Source organism: Colobus angolensis, unplaced genomic scaffold (genome assembly GCF_000951035.1).
Source record: "Colobus angolensis palliatus isolate OR3802 unplaced genomic scaffold, Cang.pa_1.0 Scaffold20, whole genome shotgun sequence".
NCBI classification, from domain to species: domain Eukaryota; kingdom Metazoa; phylum Chordata; class Mammalia; order Primates; family Cercopithecidae; genus Colobus; species Colobus angolensis.
In genome coordinates this window covers 755,552-773,374 of record NW_012115155.1, presented here as the reverse complement: position 1 = coordinate 773,374, position 17,823 = coordinate 755,552, and the positions used below count along the sequence as shown (strand labels likewise).

General features: G+C 42.9%; 1 long non-coding RNA gene across 1 annotated transcript; it reads left to right on the top strand.

Annotated features, from left to right (window-relative positions):
• The first annotated feature begins 12,871 nt into the window (after nt 1–12,871).
• LOC105511491 lies at nt 12,872–16,039 on the top strand. The gene is made up of 3 exons (XR_001001722.1): nt 12,872–13,255; nt 13,430–13,506; nt 15,343–16,039. It is a non-coding gene; the product is annotated as an uncharacterized LOC105511491 (long non-coding RNA).
• The last annotated feature ends 1,784 nt before the right edge of the window (nt 16,040–17,823 follow it).

Here is a 17,823-nt window from a genome sequence, read left to right as displayed (position 1 = left end):
AAAGTTTACGTGACTTGCTCAGTATCCTATCAGTGGAAAGTAATGGAGCCAGAAGTCTGTCTCTAGCTGAGGCTCTTAATCATTGCGCTTTTAAGGAACATGATGGAAAGTGAGTTGTCTACATAGGGATGACCAGCATGCAAGGCAGAAAGATTATACTTGCTTTTTCTCTTGCATTATGAAGACTGCTATAAGGATATGATGTTAAGGGCACACAACAGTCTGTAGCCACAAGTTCAACCCATAAACTCTAATCTTTAAGTGCATAAGAAACAGTTTTTTTATCTGTGGACCATTTCTGGATGTCCATTCCTCGTTAGGGCAAAGCTGCTGGTACGTGCAGAGCTGGGGTCTGGGTGTAGATAGCGGTAATAAGAATGTGGTCTGAAAAAAAGTTAGCTGCTTTCCATTTTCACAGATTGAGCAACTGGATGCCTTTTAAAAGAAGTTTTGATGTTGCTGCTGATATTTGTGGTCTGAGCTGAGCTGTCAGTCACTTCCCACATTACCTGCCAGCCACTCTCAGTCCCATTTTGGGGGGTGTCTGTGTACCATTTCGTGGCTTAGCCTTTCTTCTCCTACAAATGCTTCCTCTACCCCATCAGAGCCAGCTCTGCGACGGACCTGACACACTGACTTTCACGCATGCCTTTACGATTATCTCCTCTTCCTCCCCTCCCCTGCCTGGCCGTGAGAACAGATGGACCCGATGTCTATTTTTGCTCTTCCTCTTTTGCTTTTTGTAACTTTTGGTCTGTTGTTTTCACCAATAGACTCTTTCATGTTTTCATTTGCTTTTTTCTTTTCTTTTAGAGGAAGGGCAGAAAAGGAGCTGTCTGCCTTACTGCTCTCATCAGCATTTCCCTCCAGGTCTTCTGCCTGGGGAAACAGGAGTTTCCCCGTACAAAGGGAGCTAGGGGCCTGGGACAAACTGAAGCTGTGTTTAGAGAGGGTTGAGTGTCTGTGGCTGGGGTTCAAACAAATGTCATTAGCTTAATCCTCTACCTCACAGTCATCATTACAAAATCATTTTGCCTCACGCAAAATGAGTGCCTGGTACAAAATGGAGTGAAAAATGTCACTCCAATACGTCATTTCTCACCGTGGGGAATAGATGCATTAATAATCAACGATTTCGCAAAATGAATGTGTGCTGGCATTTACACCAGAACCCAAGAAAATAGAAAATATTCTCCTTTTCAATTTTTTTTTTCTATAATGGAAGTAAAGCCATTGCCTCTTATAGGAGTTAATGGGAATGGCAAGATGAAGAACACATGGAAAATATGTTTGCACTTAGCAGGCTACAGGAGTGACAACTTTTCTTTTCTTTACCATTGTTTATAGGAATGTCAATATTGAGGAATTTTTAGTATTATAAAAGGTTTAAGATTGTAAAATTGCTAATAAAGTTTTTGTGTGGTAACAATGCCACTTGTAGAACTTGTATTGTAACCTCAAATCTAAGCTTTTCAGGGCAAATCGCTGTATTGGAGTGCCTAAAGAAGATTCCTAAAGCAAACATAGGCAGCTTTTGTCAGAACCGATTACAGACTATTACTGCTAGCTTGGGAGTTTGCAGACGGGGAGTGAGGGAACCCAGTGCTCTCAACAAAGTCCAAGATAATGCTAATGTTAACAGTAACTAGTTAATCTTTACATCTGCTGAGGTTCTAGATGTCAATTAACAATTTCAACACCACTGAGTAAAATTACATGTCTTACAGCAGTTACTATCACAATGAAGGTTAGAAGAACACCTGTCGAAATTTAATAATCACATAGCTTCTATTCTTACCAGGCTTTGCTATCAGCCACAACTTTCTGACTAATCACTGGTGATTGTGCCCATTGACTTACACTCAGATTTTAATTATAGCAGATGGCAACGAGCATATGAGAAATCATACTTCTACAAACCTGTCCATTTGCAAAAGGTCTTGTTCAAGTTCAGAGAAATGCTTAATTCAGAATGTGCAAAGCAATAAAGCGAATTTTAAAATGACTTTTATTGAATTCAAAAATTGTGAGCTAAAAGCACTTGAGTCCATTTAAAAAGCAATTTTATTGAGTTAATGGTGAGTATAAAGAATTAAATCAATAAAGCCCCACTTGCCATTAAGTTCAAAAACAGTGAAAGCATTTTATTAACTGTGTTGTTTTAAATTCAACAATATATGTTCCCCTCGGTTGTTTTGTCCTCTCTCTTACATTTCTCTCCAACCTTAGGCCAATTTGCCAAGACTTTTTTTTTTATCTGCTCCTGAATGTGGGCTTTAAAAGGGCACATATGTGTAAACAGACATGTATATAATCTAAACCATGAGCAAAACTAACCTGGGGTAGGCCGTTTAACTACTCTGCTCAGTTTCATCATGTGTGAATCAGGGATAGCTATATATACTTTACATGTGACATTTCTGGAGATGGCGACCCAGTGAGTGGGGTGAACTTGTAACGACTTCCTATGCATTGATATATCTATTATAGAGAAATGAAGGTAAATCCCCCAGATGGTAAATATTAGGTTAGAACATGAAATTGCTGGTTTTGGAGGTCAAAAATGGTTGAATAACAGCAATTTTATATGACGCAAGCTAATGCTAGTATAGCACTCTGGAATTCATTCATTTATTCTCTCAGTTATTTAATAAATGAAGTGACTGCTCTGCCAGATACTGAGGGTGCAGTGATAAACCAAGAATATGTGGAGCTTAAGATCTAAGAGTAAAAGGCAGCAGACAAATCGACGTTCAAATAAGTAAATAATTCAAGTGTGAAAAACACTACCAGTGGAATTTTTTGGGGCAACAAAAGAATAATGGAGGAAACCAAGGTGGGCTCCTTGTGATCAATGCTGTGTGGACAGACACCTGCATTGGTGCAAGCCAAGGGAAGCATGTGGGGAGCACTGCAGCAGAGGCAAGAGCATGTGGGAAGGGCTGGGGGATGTCGGTGACTGTACATCTAGCAGGTGCAGAAGGTCCTGGGGTTGGTGACGAATTCTTTCTTCCTGCTGCTGCAACTTTCCCCTGAGGTGGCTGTTTTAGTTTCTCGGCTTTGTACTTGGATGCCCTCTTTGCTCAGGCCCTGGGACTGAAACTCCAATGTGATGGCCTGGACAGCTTGGCTAGCCACCTCTGCCCCTGTGCTGCATGTAGCTCCCCATGGTGCTTTGGGCCAGCGATCCCCCATTGCTCTGACAGCCTTTATTCAGAGTCTAGACTCAGAGTCTCAAGATTCAGCCTGAAAGCAACAGGGTACTGGATGGCTAAGGCAGCCTGATCTGTGGAAGCATTACACTCAGCCAGAAACTTATCCCTGGGAGGGCACCGTAAGAACCTATCGAGAACAGCGTGTTTTACAGGTTAATTACTTATGTGACAGGCACTAAGGTATGTAATTCATTGATAAATTTATTACTCAATTGCGGTCCGTGGAGATAGGCATGACTATTGCCTCATTTTACAGATGTGGAAACTAAGCGTCAAGGAAATTGAGTGACTTGCCCATGGCCACATAATGGAGAGGTGGTAGGGCAGGCAGTCTGATCCCAGAGACCCTGTCCTTAACCTCTCTGCCATGCTGGCCTCCCAATCCCACTCATGTCATAACTGAGCATGTTGCACAATTGACAGGCTGGTTTTCTTCAAGGAATACTATAGTGAAGCCATGCCCCTGCGAGTCAGAGGTTGGGTTTCCCACAGCGAATGCAGCCTCACTTGTGGAACTCATTTAAGTAATGGGCGCATTTTGAGACCAGAACTTGAACCCTGAAGCCTGCAGGTCCTAGCAGGTTGAGGGAACAAGCTCAGCTTCTGACTCTTGATACAGACTCCAAGTATCAAGAGATGTCTATACATGGTCCTGGGTGCTGTGGCTAAGATGGCTTTTGGGAGAGCTAAGCAGGAAGTCGTCCATTGCAGAACACACCTTTCAGCTCCATGCTGCTCAGTGGGATCTTAGTGGGGCAGGCATTAGGAATGTTGTTTGCTCAGCTGGGCCCAGACTGGCAGAGCAGGAGGTCATTGTAATGGTGGCAGCAGGGACAGGCAAGGAGGGAATCCAGACAATGGTGAATTTCCAACTGCAGCCTCATCTCCACTGGGAGATTCTCCTTTCTAGGGCCAACCCATAGAATGATGTTTGGGGGCTGATATATTTCCTTGTCCCATTACAAGTGACAGCACATATTTTACAATCCCACGGGCAGAATTCACACACTATGTTGTTTCCACTTCCTGGGGGCTTCCAAGCAGGAAAAGATGCCTGTAAATCTACTGGCACCCGGGGGGAAAAGAATGCCCTCCAACTGCAATTGTCTCTCAAGTGTCCTGGCGGCTGGGAGGCCTGTTTCAGGCAGCAGGACTTAAAGCACAGCCTGCAGAGGCAGTTTTGGATGTGGTCTCTCCTGGGATCCCCAGATCATGTATCGATTTCAGGGCCCTGTATGGAACAGCGGATGGAAAGGGGAGGCCTGACACGCTGTGAAATGAGATAAAACCGGTATGGTTTGGTTGAGGGCGCCCAGGCTTTGTGACACCCGCCTATCTGTTACACTGATGCTGTTACACCACTGTCTGGGAATTCATCTGTGTCCTCGTGTGTGCAATGATGCCAACCTGCCCCAAAGTGGGTGGGCACAGGGAGGGAGGGATCAGACTGGTTCGTGTTCCCCTGCTTTGCTGTGTAGAACTCCCACACCCATCAAATGACATGCTGGCGGAAATCAGCAGCAGGAAGCTAGGCTGTCAATTTCAGTGACGCAGTTAGCCTGACCTTGGCAAAATCCAGGTCACTGGGGGTCTTCCTCTGCCTTTGTCGCCCTCACAGAAAACTCAAGCAAATTTTAAAGCTCAGGAAAGGAAGTTCTCAAATTTCCCTGGAAACTTCTTTCAGTACTTAAAACTTATGAGCAAACAACCCAAATATTCATTAACAAGCGAGTGGATAAAGAAATTCTTGTCCAAATGATGGATTACGATGCAGTAATAGGAAGTAAGGAGCCACTGATAGATGGAACAACATGGATGAATCTTAGCAGCATGGTGCTAAGTGAAAGAAGTCACACTCAAAAGGCTATGCACCGTACAGTTCCATTTACTTGATATTCTGGAAAAGGTAAAGTGAAAAAAATCACTCCCACTACAAGTGGCTTTTAACCTCAGGAGTGTCTTGGGGGCCTCCATGGGAGATGATGGTAAAGTAGCATTGGGTGGGATCTAAGCCTTTGCTTCACTTGGAGCAGCTTCACTTTTATCCGTTTTATGAATGAAGGTTTGGTTCCTTTGAAAAACTTGTTCTATACTTGAAAAAAGTGTGAAAATGTTAAATCAGATGAAACAATATTTGGAGTCACAGTGAGGAGATGTTGTCTTCTTTGCTCCTTACAGGGGCCAACTAGCTTGGGAACTCCTGAGGTGAGAGGGTCTGATTAATTTTGTGATTTCATTCTGTAGAAAAATGAACATATGCACAGGAACTTACAATTCTGCATGCAGTTTCAGAGACAGTTGTGGACTCCCTGAAGTCTATCCTCGGAGTCCCCAAAAGCCCATGGATTTCCAGTTCAGTACCTTGGCCTTGGAGAGTAGGGACTGTATCCTTTCTTTCTTAAATACAGCCTCTTATCATTTAGTACAAGTGTATCAGTTATCTACAGTTATCTACTACCGTGTAACAAGTCACCCAAACACTTCATGACTCAAAACAACAATACTTTGTCATTCTTCACAATTCTGTGTGTAGATTGGACTCAGTTGAGTGATGTTTCTATTCCATGTGGTGTTGGCCAGGATTACTCATATAATTACATTCAATGGGGAGCTCGCCTAGGTGCTTGCTGGGGCTGAAATATCTGAGATTATCTCATCCAAATGTCTGAACACCTGGTGTTGACTGTCACCTGAAGTAGCTTAGTTCTCCATGTAGAGAGGACTATCTCTCTCCGTGTGGGTTCTCATGAATCAATAGTTTAGCCCAAGTGGTTGACTTCTAAGTGATGAGCCAGAAGCTTCCAGGTCTCCTAAGGGCTAGCCCCAGAACTGGCTGTATCACCTTCACCACGTTTTGCTGGTTAAACCAAGTTGCAGAGCCAGCACAGATTCAAAGAGAGAAGAGATCAACTCTGTGTCTGGATTGGGGGAGTGCTATGATGCATACTGGGATGGCAGGATTGCTGGCGGCCATCTTGGAAGACATTCTACCACCAGGCTCTTGCAAAATGCAAGATGACTCGTCAGTATTAAGGGTAATCCTGGCCGGGCGCGGTGGCTCAAGCCTGTAATCCCAGCACTTTGGGAGGCCGAGACGGGTGGATCACGAGGTCAGGAGATCGAGACCATCCTGGCTAACACGGTGAAACCCCGTCTCTACTAAAAAATACAAGAAACTAGCCGGGCGAGGTGGCGGGTGCCTGTAGTCCCAGCTACTCGGGAGGCTGAGGCAGGAGAATGGCGTAAACCCGGGAGGCAGAGCTTGCAGTGAGCTGAGATCCGGCCACTGCACTCCAGCCTGGGCGACAGAGCGAGACTCCGTCTCAAAAAAAAAAAAAAAAAAAGGGTAATCCTGTTGTACTACCCAGAGCAGTGAGCTCCTGGGACATCCCCTGTGCATTTACACCTTTCTTTTCAAGAATCTATTTTCTAATGTATTTCTTCTTGTATGTTACCGTGAAGACAATCAGGTGGTAGTGGTACCCCTGTTCCTCACAATTCATATTGTTCTGCCAATTTCCCGAAGACACATGCACCTCACCTACAAACTCTATCACATATGTGAGACTTTATTATACAGTTCATTCTGTGATTTTCTCTTGCCAGAAATATATGTCTGTTTTCTCTAGACAAACTGGAAGTTCTCCAAGAAAAGGAGCCACAGCTCCTATTTCAGGAAGCTGGTATGATTTTTAAATGGGAACAGCCATTTGTGTAACCTTGCTACAAAGGCAGCACCAGACCTTCATGGGTGCCCCATTTCTCTCTCAGATGAGAAGGTGGGCAGGCTGTGGCTTCCGTGCACACCTGAGGTGGAAGGAGCTATCTCGCTGCTGGCCAAGCTGTTCCCTGTGACTTTATAAGAAAGCATTTCCCATAGGCTGGGGTTGGGTTTAGTGGAAATAGGGTCCCACTGCAAACTTTCCTGGGAAGCACTGACCCCACACTCACTCTGCACTGTTGAGTCTATAGCAGCTGCCCAAATGCTCTACTCAAGCTGTCCAAATGCTCTACACTTCTGCTGCTTCCTGATGTTTTTGCTGCTTGCCTAGGATGCTTCCTCCTCTCTCATTTTGTTGCCCCATCTTGGCTTATTCTTCAAAAGTCCACCTCATGTAGCTCACAGTGGTCTTACTATCATCCAATATCCACAGGTTCTCAGGGACATGGCGCCACAGAGCCAGACAGCCGGAAAACACTTCTGAGCTTCTAGTCCAGTAGCTTCAAACGCCCCAAGGACTGGGGTCTAAGGAGGGGCCTCAGGTGCATGGTGATGATGGGTGGACCTCTAAGCCAAGCTCTGTAATTTCCACTTCCATTTCCACTTGAAGGCTCTCCTTGTGATCTGTTTAATCATGACCTTCCACGTAAAATGTTATGTGATAATTATAAAAAAAGATTTCATGCTTAAATTTGAAAACCGTAGATTTGACCCAACTCTTTTTTTTTTTTTTTTTTAAATAAATAAGAATAACTTGTCTAAAGACTTGGAATGAGTGCCTGGCATTTAGATGAGTAGCCAGTGGTAGACTCAGAACTCAGGTCTCCCTGTCTTTACTGACTACTATTAATTATTCTGAGATCATTTGAATGAGGGTAGGACCCGTCCAGATCAAAGAATGAGAGTAAATGTCTCCATACGGCTTTGCTTTGTCTTAAGAAATATTTTATTTGACTGGGATCCCGCCCCTGCTTTGCTGGAATTGCTTGTGCTGCAGAACGATTATTGCAGGATTATTTTGTGCTGCAGTACTGTCTCTAGAGCCTGCTGGGAGCTTGTTTTGCTAGCTCAGCTGTTTCTCTGCTTGCCTTGCCTGGATGATGTCAGATGCGATGTTGTTTCCCTCAAGAGTCCCCCCTCCTGCCGCTCACTGCCTCCAAGTCTCTTTTGGTCCAGCTAGCGATGTCTTCATCTTCCCCCCTTTTCTCCTGTTCTCTCCACTTTTGATATCCTTGAGGTTGATAGTGTTTGTCAGGTCTGTCTTTAAGTCTGGGGAAAGAGCTGGTGGAGCCATCTGTGGGTTTTGGAGAGCATCCCTGCTTGTAATTATTTTCCCTGGAGCCACCCTTGATGAGATGAAGGCCCATTGTTGCATTATTACCAGTTGTCACCTGGGCTTTCTCATCATAGAGTCTGTCTTGGTGGTGGGTGAGGAGGAGCAGCAGTAGCATGACGGGTCTCAGAAAAACAGTAGTTGTTGATTTCTTCACAGACAATTGAATGAAGAAGTTGGCTCCCAAGATGATGCTCAGTTTGGCCAGAGTTTCCCGTGATGGGGGTAAGATTTTTGTAACTTCTCCCCATTCCAAATGTCAGGGAGCTATCAGAAACTGGGTGAAAATAGAGAATGGGCACTTTCTCCACATGGACAGGATGTCCTTGCCCCTGAATAATGAGCAAAGATGAAATCATCATAATCCCTCTAAAGCTGTAGTAATTTGGGTTAATTACCTTGACAGACAATGAAAACTACCAAAAGGGTTAAACTAAATGAAATCCAATTCAACGACTGAAAGAGAGTTTGATGTTACAAGAGAACTAGACAAGGAGCTGAAAACCCAGGTTTTAGATCAAATTTTGTCATTCATTTATTGGATAATATTAGGTGGGATTCTTCCTCTCTATCTGTCCACATGTCTTGACTTACAAAATGTGGCGTTCTGAATAAATTCTATAAAGAGCCCTTTCCTTCTCAGAGTCTATCATTTGCATATTTGTCAAGCACCAGCCCTGAGCAGGGCAGTGTTTTGGGTCCTGCAAAGGCATATACTGTCTCATACTGTAGTGCACACTGTCAGTGTTTTTGTGAAGACCTGCTGTTGCATTCAGTTCAAACATAAATGGTTGTGTATTAGGCTAACAACTCATTGCCAAAAGGAATTGGCCTTATGTGAATAGAATGTTAGTAATTAGAACATTAATTGTTTAAAATGTAAATGCTTGCTTATAAAGTGCTTAAAAGGACTACTTCTGCTAAATAGGTTGAGCAATCCTCTTGCAATTGCCTTTATCCTTTCCAGTTGTTTAGCTAGTGCTTTTTCATAGAATGTTCCTATAACTATTTATGATTTATGCTCTGTCTCCTCCAAAAAAGGATTTGAGGCAGCTTAACGCAGAAAACACATACAAACCATGGCAATTAAAATTTAAAAAAGGAAAAATAAAAGGCGATAGAAAGTGATTATAAAAAAGGAGATGGGCTTTCTAAATACCTGGGATGAGTTAGTTTCTGTACTTGATCCCCAGGCTGACTGCACTTCCTTTGCTCTCGAAACACAAAGGTAGCCAGGAGGATACAGAGTACAGGCATTCTACAAATACAACCAAATACTTACTACGTGCGTCATCCTATGAAAAACCGGGATTCCTTCCCTTAAGGAAAAGTGAAAAGATAGCAGACAAATATTTGGGATGCTATGCAATTAATAACACTTTCAGTGGTCTCCTGATTATTTTAATTAAGTACTTCTACCAGAAAGTTTGGGAGTGTATCCTTCTAGTGTGTGTATTTATTTGTATATAAATGATGTATTTGAACAACTATACTAAGATGTTATGTACATCATGAAACACACACAAAAGAAATGAATATGTTTGGGAAAAAAATAAACACAAATAGTTCTAATATTTTCTTCCCACCTTCCAGTGGTGTGATCTATTTACATGGAATGTTTATAAGCAGAACCTTAGTTGTGTAAATGTTAAATAATTGAATGAATAAGTGCTAATAAAGTATTTAAAGAGGATGTCTTCTAAGTGGGCAAGGCAATTCATCTGCAATTGCATTTTTCCATATGCGATTTTTAGCAAATGTCTTAAAAAATAAACAATTTTAGATTCATAGCAAAGTTGCAAATATAGTACAAAGAGCTCTATCTATAACCTTCCCAGCTTCCCCTAATGCCAACCTCTAGCAAATGTCTTTTTAAATAGACTGCTGTCACCTTGAGCACACCCTGGGATATCTGCACCCTAGCCCTTTTTGGGGACAATTAAGGAACCTTAACTTTTTTCCCTTAGAGTCTATTGTTTATATAAACATTTAACTAAAGTGTACTATGCATAGATCCAAATGCAAAAATCTCAAGTCCCTGAAGGCCAAGGGTAGATCCTTGGGAAGCATGCTCACAGAAGTACCCACTAAAATCTTCAGTGGACTCTTTGTGCCTTGTGAACCACTGGTGGTGAGAACATAGCCCGAAAGGTGAAGCTCTAGCTCTCTTGTTCGAGGTGTAATTCTAGGATCTAGAAAAATGTCCTGGAGTGTAGAAAAGACACTTAGTAAATACTTATTAACAGACTGAATGAGAAAAAAAAGTTTTTCTAAGCGTCATAAAAAGTGGAGAGAGACTGTAAATAATTATTTTCCTGTTACATATTCAAATGAAAAAACAGGGCTTTTTTAGCCACAGAAAAGGAGTGGAAGCCAATGGAAATTTTGCCATGTTTAAAGAATTAAAATTAACGGCACCATACTTCCAACTTATTCCAGTGATTGTTTAGAGTTCTTTATAAATGGGTGCTCTGAGCAGGTGCTGACTGGCCCATACCTTACCCTGGGTTAGGTACCTATGTGACTAGTTTGTTATTTTTTTCTTTCAGAGCTTAGCTCACATGGGAAGGACTCTTCTTGTCCACAAGTCACTGGTGCCTGGGGTCCTGGCAGTCTCCCAGGAGAGAAATCAAGAGATATCACCAAACATCGCAGCAAAGGTCAGTTTAAGTTTATCCCAGCTTGTGCACAAGGGAGCTAGCATTGAGAGAGGAAAAATGAGTGGGTTGCCCCCCGAGGGTAGTGCGTGTGTGGATTAGTTTTATAGGGTCTCTTAATAGGAAAAAAATGCATCAGGGCATGTGTAGAAGAAAGTTTTCTAACGCTTGCACGTTGGCTCAACATGCTGCTTCATACGTTGCGTGTAGTATTAGCATTGTAAATCTCCAGCCCTGGGTGTGAATTTTAGCATTAAAATGAGGAAGAGGTAACTTTAGGTTAGAGTTGAAGTCTAACTGGTATGTGGCGTTCCAGAAAAGTCTCTAGCTGCCTGAAATAGGAGCTTGCAGTTAACAGCTTCTTGGGTCTCTCGTTACTGATTGGCTGAGAGTTAGATAAAAGCTAGAGCTTGAGTGAAGGACTTTGATCCTTTTCCTCCAGATTATTTTAAAACAGGGAATCAACCAGTCTGCCTGTCTCACACATTGTTCTCTCTCTCTGAACTTACAGAATTTCCCATCTGTACCAACTATCCCATAATTGCATTGTCTTCTATCACCCCTACAGAATCTTGCTTGTGTAGTGGGTAAGGCTGTGTTAACTTGGTTTCCTGTCTGCAATGCTTGTATCACCAACTAGATGTATAGACCTTAAATATAGGTCACTGTCTTCCCATCTTGATGTCTTGCAGATATTATCACATGGTGATGTCAAGTTAAGATGCTAGAGTTTCCAACTGTCATGTATCCTGGAAAGGTGCCTCAGTGAGGCGTCATTAGCTGGTCAATCACTTTCAGCAGACATGAATTGAGTGCCTACTGCCTGCAAGACACTGTTCACTGCCCTTGTCTATGTTTAGAAGGGGTAGTCAGGGAGGGCCTTTCTGATAAGTGGACCTGTGAGCCGAGACCTGAATGAAATAAGAGAATGGGGTATGAGAATAGCTGCAGAAGAGTAGTCAATGTAGCAAGAACAGCCAGTGCAAATGCCCTGGGGCGAGAAAGCCAGTGCTGGGCTATTAACACCTTCCCTTGACAACCTAAGAGAGCCCTTCTTCTCTTTGCACTTAGGAGTCCTCACCAACCCATAAAGTGAGTCCATTGGACAAGATTTCCAAGCTAACATTTTTGTGACTTTGTGGAAACACTATTTTTTAATGGAGAAAACACATTTTCACTCCTGCAGCTGAGACACGCACTCCCTTCTCACATATTTCACGTCATTTTTTCCCCACTCCTTTCACTCACACATACTTCACTTGTCTTTATTTTAGAATCATTCTAAGTGACATTTTGTGAATGTGTTTAACACAACCATGGAGTCAGGGTCATGCATTAACAACTATCCAAGTAGCCTAGGTTGAATAATGCCAGTGGCACTTGCGACTCTCCCCTTTCCCCTCAACACATGCACTCCTGGGGGTCCTGAGATTGCTACACTAGAAGATTCTAATGTGGCCACTTCCCTGGGTGACCTATCTTCATCTTTTTCAAGATTGCCTGGATATGTGCTAGACAGAGACACCCAGTGAAGTGACCTTTCCACTGAATCCTGGGATCCACCACGTATCACTAGAAGTTTTTCACACTGGATTTTAGATCTCTCTATCTTCAGGCATGAGTTTCTCTAATCTGGAATACTCTATTCGTTTGAATTGCAAAGGGACATGTGGTTTTGGTTTGTTTACTCTTAGGTCATGAAATGATAATTTAGCAGTTCATGAGCAAAGAAAAAGACCTTCTTTTCATGGCCAGGAACTTTTTGGGAGCCTCCGTTTGTAACAGCGGTAACTTGCTCTACACTGACTCTGAGCTGGCCCCCATCCCTGAAGGCGTGGTCCTAATGGGATTAGGGAAACCATGGCTGGCAGGGCTTCCTTGGGATGACTTCTCAGCACAAATGTCCTGCCTCCCTGGATCCAGCCCAGAGACTTGCCTTGGGATAGGACAAGAGTGAAAGGCGAACCAAAGACCATAAGCCACTTCTCTATGTTTCCTGCAAACGCTGGGATGTCTATTATTCTGCATAGTGGGGTGCATTAAGCAAATTCTCCTTTTTCAGGGTGGCTGAAGCTGAATTTCTGTTTATTTTTGTTTATGAATCTCTGTTAAACCAGGATCATATCCTCAACCCCCAGAGAGGAGCAGGCTACCTTTGCCATCACGCTCAGCCTCGTCACCAACCTGAGGCTTACCCAGTCATCCGGATCTTCCCTTCACCTTGCTCCCGGAGTGTAGAGATTCTATATTCTCTTTCATCTGACTCCCGACATCACTTCTCCATATTGACTGGGGGGCTGTTTTTCGGCTTGGATTTTTCTTTCTTAAGGTGAGTAGTTCTTAACCTTTCAGGACTCATGGATTCCGGGACCATCTCTCACCAAAACTGGCCATGTAAAATTTTACAATTTCATGGGATATGAGGATTCCTCAAATCTTTTCTATGGGGTATGGATTCCAGGTTAAGCAGTCCTAAAATTGGTCTTGTTTTCTTTATTTACAGACCCTGTGGGACCAGAGAAAGAAGAAAATAGTCATGTAGGGGAGCTTGCTTCCTGACTTCCTGAGCTGATGTTGTTGGTATGAGTTTCTTGTTCCAGCTGTAGTACATTACTGACAAACGTGGTGGTTTCAAACAATACAAGTTTATTGTCTTGTAGTTTGGGGGTTAGAGGTCCTAAAATCAAGGGGTCAGCAGGGCTGCATTCCTTCTGGAGGCTCTAAGGGAGAACACATTTCCCTGCCTTTTCTGGCTACTGGAAGCTGCCAGCACTCCTTGGCTTGTGGCCCCTTCCTCCACCTTCACAGACAGCAGTGCAACATCTTCAAACCTTTGTCCCTGAGCTCTGCTTCCTTTGTTACATCTCCTACTCAGATTCTGACTTTCCTGCCTCCTTCTTTCCCTTAAAAGGGCCCTTTTGATTAAATGGATTTGTCAGGATGATTTCCCATCTCAAGAGCCTTAACTGAATCACATCTTCAAAGTTCCTTTTGCCATAAAAGGTCACAGATTCACAGGTTTCAGGGTTTAGAACATGGACTTCTTTGAGAGGCTGCTATTCTGTCTGCTACACTATGCTTAAGCCTCACCTCCTAGGAACTCTCTATTTAGATCACTCAAAATCCATATCAAAAGAGGCTGAATCTCTTCCCCACTCAGGCCCCATTTTCTCCCTAAGGAATTCTTGCCCTGGTGAATGACAGCCCCCCACTTCCTGCCCTCGGACATTCTCCTTCCCATGGGGGTGAAGGCCTTTGCCTGCCTTATGAGATAACTATAGAAAGACAAATGGTGAGGCCAACATCTGGTCAGCACAAACACACTCCTGGCAAATGCTGCATCTTTCCTATCATCAGCTAAGACCTCAGCAACAGGGGAACAAGAAAGGATTGGTTATTCTGTATTTACTTGTGTCAGCTCTCTCATTGGCAGAGACCATTTCTGGGGTTCCATCCAGGAAGAGGGGTTGGAGGACAATGCTAATATGACCATACAATTCTTCTTCACATCACTGCAACTTTGTTTTCCCTGCACAACTTTAACTCTTCTTTCTACCTAATTCAGTGATCACAGAACCAGAGCTGCAACTGGATGCAAGGGCAGGGATAATCCCTAAGCAGGAAACTGTAATTATACTTCTGAACTTTTATGTCAGAATTCCCAAACGCCTGATGGGGTAGACTGTGCCTTCAGCCCATCTGGCAAAATTGGTCTTGATGATGAATGCAGATATATTATTGCCTAGTGGTCAAGACAGCCCACTAGCTCTGTATGTGTGTAAACTCACCCTATTAAACGGAAGTGAATTGAGAGAGAAGCACCTGCTAGACCAGTATTGCTATCAACAGTGTGTATCTGAACAGTGCCAAAACTAACAGCCCTTCTAAAGGTAGAAAAGTTTGGAAAAAAACAATGATAGGCTGAGTGCAGTGGCTCATGCCTGTAATCCCGGCACTTTGAGAGGCTGAAGTGGCAGGATCCTTTGAATCCAGGAGTTTGAGACTAGCCTGGGCAAGTCTCAGAGAGACCCCATCCTATTTTTAAAAAAACAAAACAAAACCAAACAAAATGAAAAACAATGATAAATGGATAGAAGGAAGAATAGTAGCTAAGGGTAAATGAATGAACAGATGGGTTATGAAACAATGGAATTCCAGTGTCACAATGGTGCCTTGATAAAAATGATATTGTCTTTTAGCTTCATGCAGATTCCTGAAAGGATGAAGCCATGTGTTGCAAAGACCACTCCTGTTTTTGGGAACCTGACAATGTTGAATGGAAACCTGCAAACCTGAGTGGGTGGCGTTGCTCTGGGAGACATTTTGGTCATATAATGTAATCATGACCTGGACCAAACTGATAATGACTGAGTGAGATTTTAGTAATATGCCTGTATCTTTTGACTTACTTTTCAGGTTACATCTGCAACCATACTTCAATATGGTGTAGCACTGGCATCATGGGTAAGATTCAGTCCCCTTATGTGAATAAGTCTAATGACGGTACTGCTGTTGATGACCAAATATATCAGGAAACGAAGTGAAAGCCTTTTCAGGATATAATGCTGATGGAAAATGACTGGCCTGAGGAAATACTAGATTTTGTTAATCATAATCTAATTGCTCTGCTAACTAGTCCTGGCCAGGTACGGTGGCTCACACCTGTAATCTCAGCATTTTGGGAGGCTGATGTGGGAGGATCGCTTGAATCCAGGAGTTTGAGAGACCAGTCTGGGCAATATAGTGAGATCCTGTCTCTACAAAAACTGAAAAATAAAATTAGCTAAGTGTGGTGGTGTGCACCTATAGTCCCAGCTACGCAGGAGGCTGAGGGGAGAAGATCACTTGAGCTTGAGCCCAGGAGATCAAGGCTGCAGTGAGCTGTGGTCACACCACTGCACTCCAGCCTGGGCAACAGAGATCCTGTCTCTAAAACCAAAACAAAACAATAGTTCTGCACAAGTGTTTTATGAGATATATCTGGTAGTAGAACAAGTCATCATATCAGGACAAAAATATGAAAATGTGTGCAATGACTTCCTAGACAGATAAGTTGTTTCTTTTCTAAATTTAATTTTAATTGAAAATAAAAATTTTATATATTTGTTGTGAACAACAGGATGTTTTGAAATATGTATACATTGTGGAATGGCTCAATTGCATTAATTAACATATGTGTTATCTCACACAGTATGATGTTTTTGTAGTAAGAACACTTAAAATCTACCCTTGGCCGGGTGAGGTGGCTCATGCCTATAATCCCACCGATTTGGGAGGCTGAGGTAGGGGGATCACCAGAGGTCAGGAGTTCAAGACCAGCCTGGCCAACATGGTAAAATCCCATCTCTACTAAATACAAAACATTAGCCGGGCGTGGTGGTGCATGCCTGTAATCCCAGCTACTTGGGAGGCTGAGGCAGGAGAATTGTTTGAATCTGGGAGGCAGAGTTGCAATGAGCTGAAATTGTACCACTGTACTCCAACCTGGACAACAAGAGTGAAAACTCCACTTCAAAAAAAAAAAAAACAAAGCACGCTTAGTGATTTTCAAAATACAATGTATTGTCATCAACGATAGTCACCATATTGTATAATAGACCTTTTGAAGTCATTCCTCTTACCTAGCTAAAGTTGTTTCTTTAAATCTATTCCTGCTTCACACTGGGGCCTCCAAATGTTAGGCATGTTCATACTGACACGACTCCTGTATCTGTGATATAAATGCTATAACAAACGCAGACAGTAAAACAGATATGATTATTTTTCCACAAGAGAGTCTTGGCCAAAGTGGGGACTTTGGGCTATGTAGTATCAATTTGATGTCCAGAAAGGCTGGAGACTGAAGGTTAGTACCTGATGGTCACATAATCAACCATATCTTCATGACCAAATCAGTAAAAACTCTGGACACTAAGACACAGGTGCACTTCCCCAGTTGGTAGCTCTTGGTGTGTATTGTTACACAGTTCTCAGGAGTAGCCCGGCTGTTTGTGACTCCACTGGGAGAGAACAACTCTGCATGTGGAACTCTCCTGGACTCTGCCCCATGTGTTCTTCCCTTGGTTGACTTTAATTTGCATTCTTTCACTGTATCAACTGTAACTTTAAGTGTACAGTTTTCAGTGAATTCTGTGGGTCCTTCTAATGAATGATCAAAGTCTTGGGAATCTCAGAACTTGAAGTTGGTGTCAAAGGTGAGGGTGGGTTTGGTGACTCCCTAACTTGTAGGTCCAATCCAATTTTCCCCTCTCTGAAATTTACCCATCCTGAATGCCACTGCTCAGGTCCTGCTCTCAGCTAGAGCTAAGTTAATAGCTGACAGAGACTCCCCTTTGTTCCAGACCAGTTACTGAAACTTCACAAAGGCCTTAGTGACTTCAATCCAAGGGAGAGGCTGAGGGTAGGGCTATTGGGCTATGCTTGGCCATGAGAGAAGCAGCACAGAAGAGGCTTTATATGATGGGTAGATAGTTGTCAATTTCACCCAAGGTAGGCTGGTCTTCAGCACCCTGACTGTAGGGCAAAAGCATTTTCCACGTCCCTTGTTTGGTTGGATTACCCCCAAAAAACACTTTTGCTCATTAGATAAAACAAATGGACCCATTTAATGATAAAATGGACTGTTTAATGGTGCTACTACATCAGTAGTATCAGTATGAACATGCCTAACATTTGCAGGTCCCAGTGTGAAGTAGGGATAGATTGAAAGAAACAACTTCAGCAGGATATGAGGAATGACTTCAAGAAGTCTGTTATACAACATGGTGACTAACATGAATGACAATGTGTTGTATTTTGAAAATCATTGAGAGTAGATTTAAATGTTCTTACTAGAAAAAAAGTCATAAATATTTGAGATAATACATTTGTCCCATCTTTGTGGACAATGCTGTACAC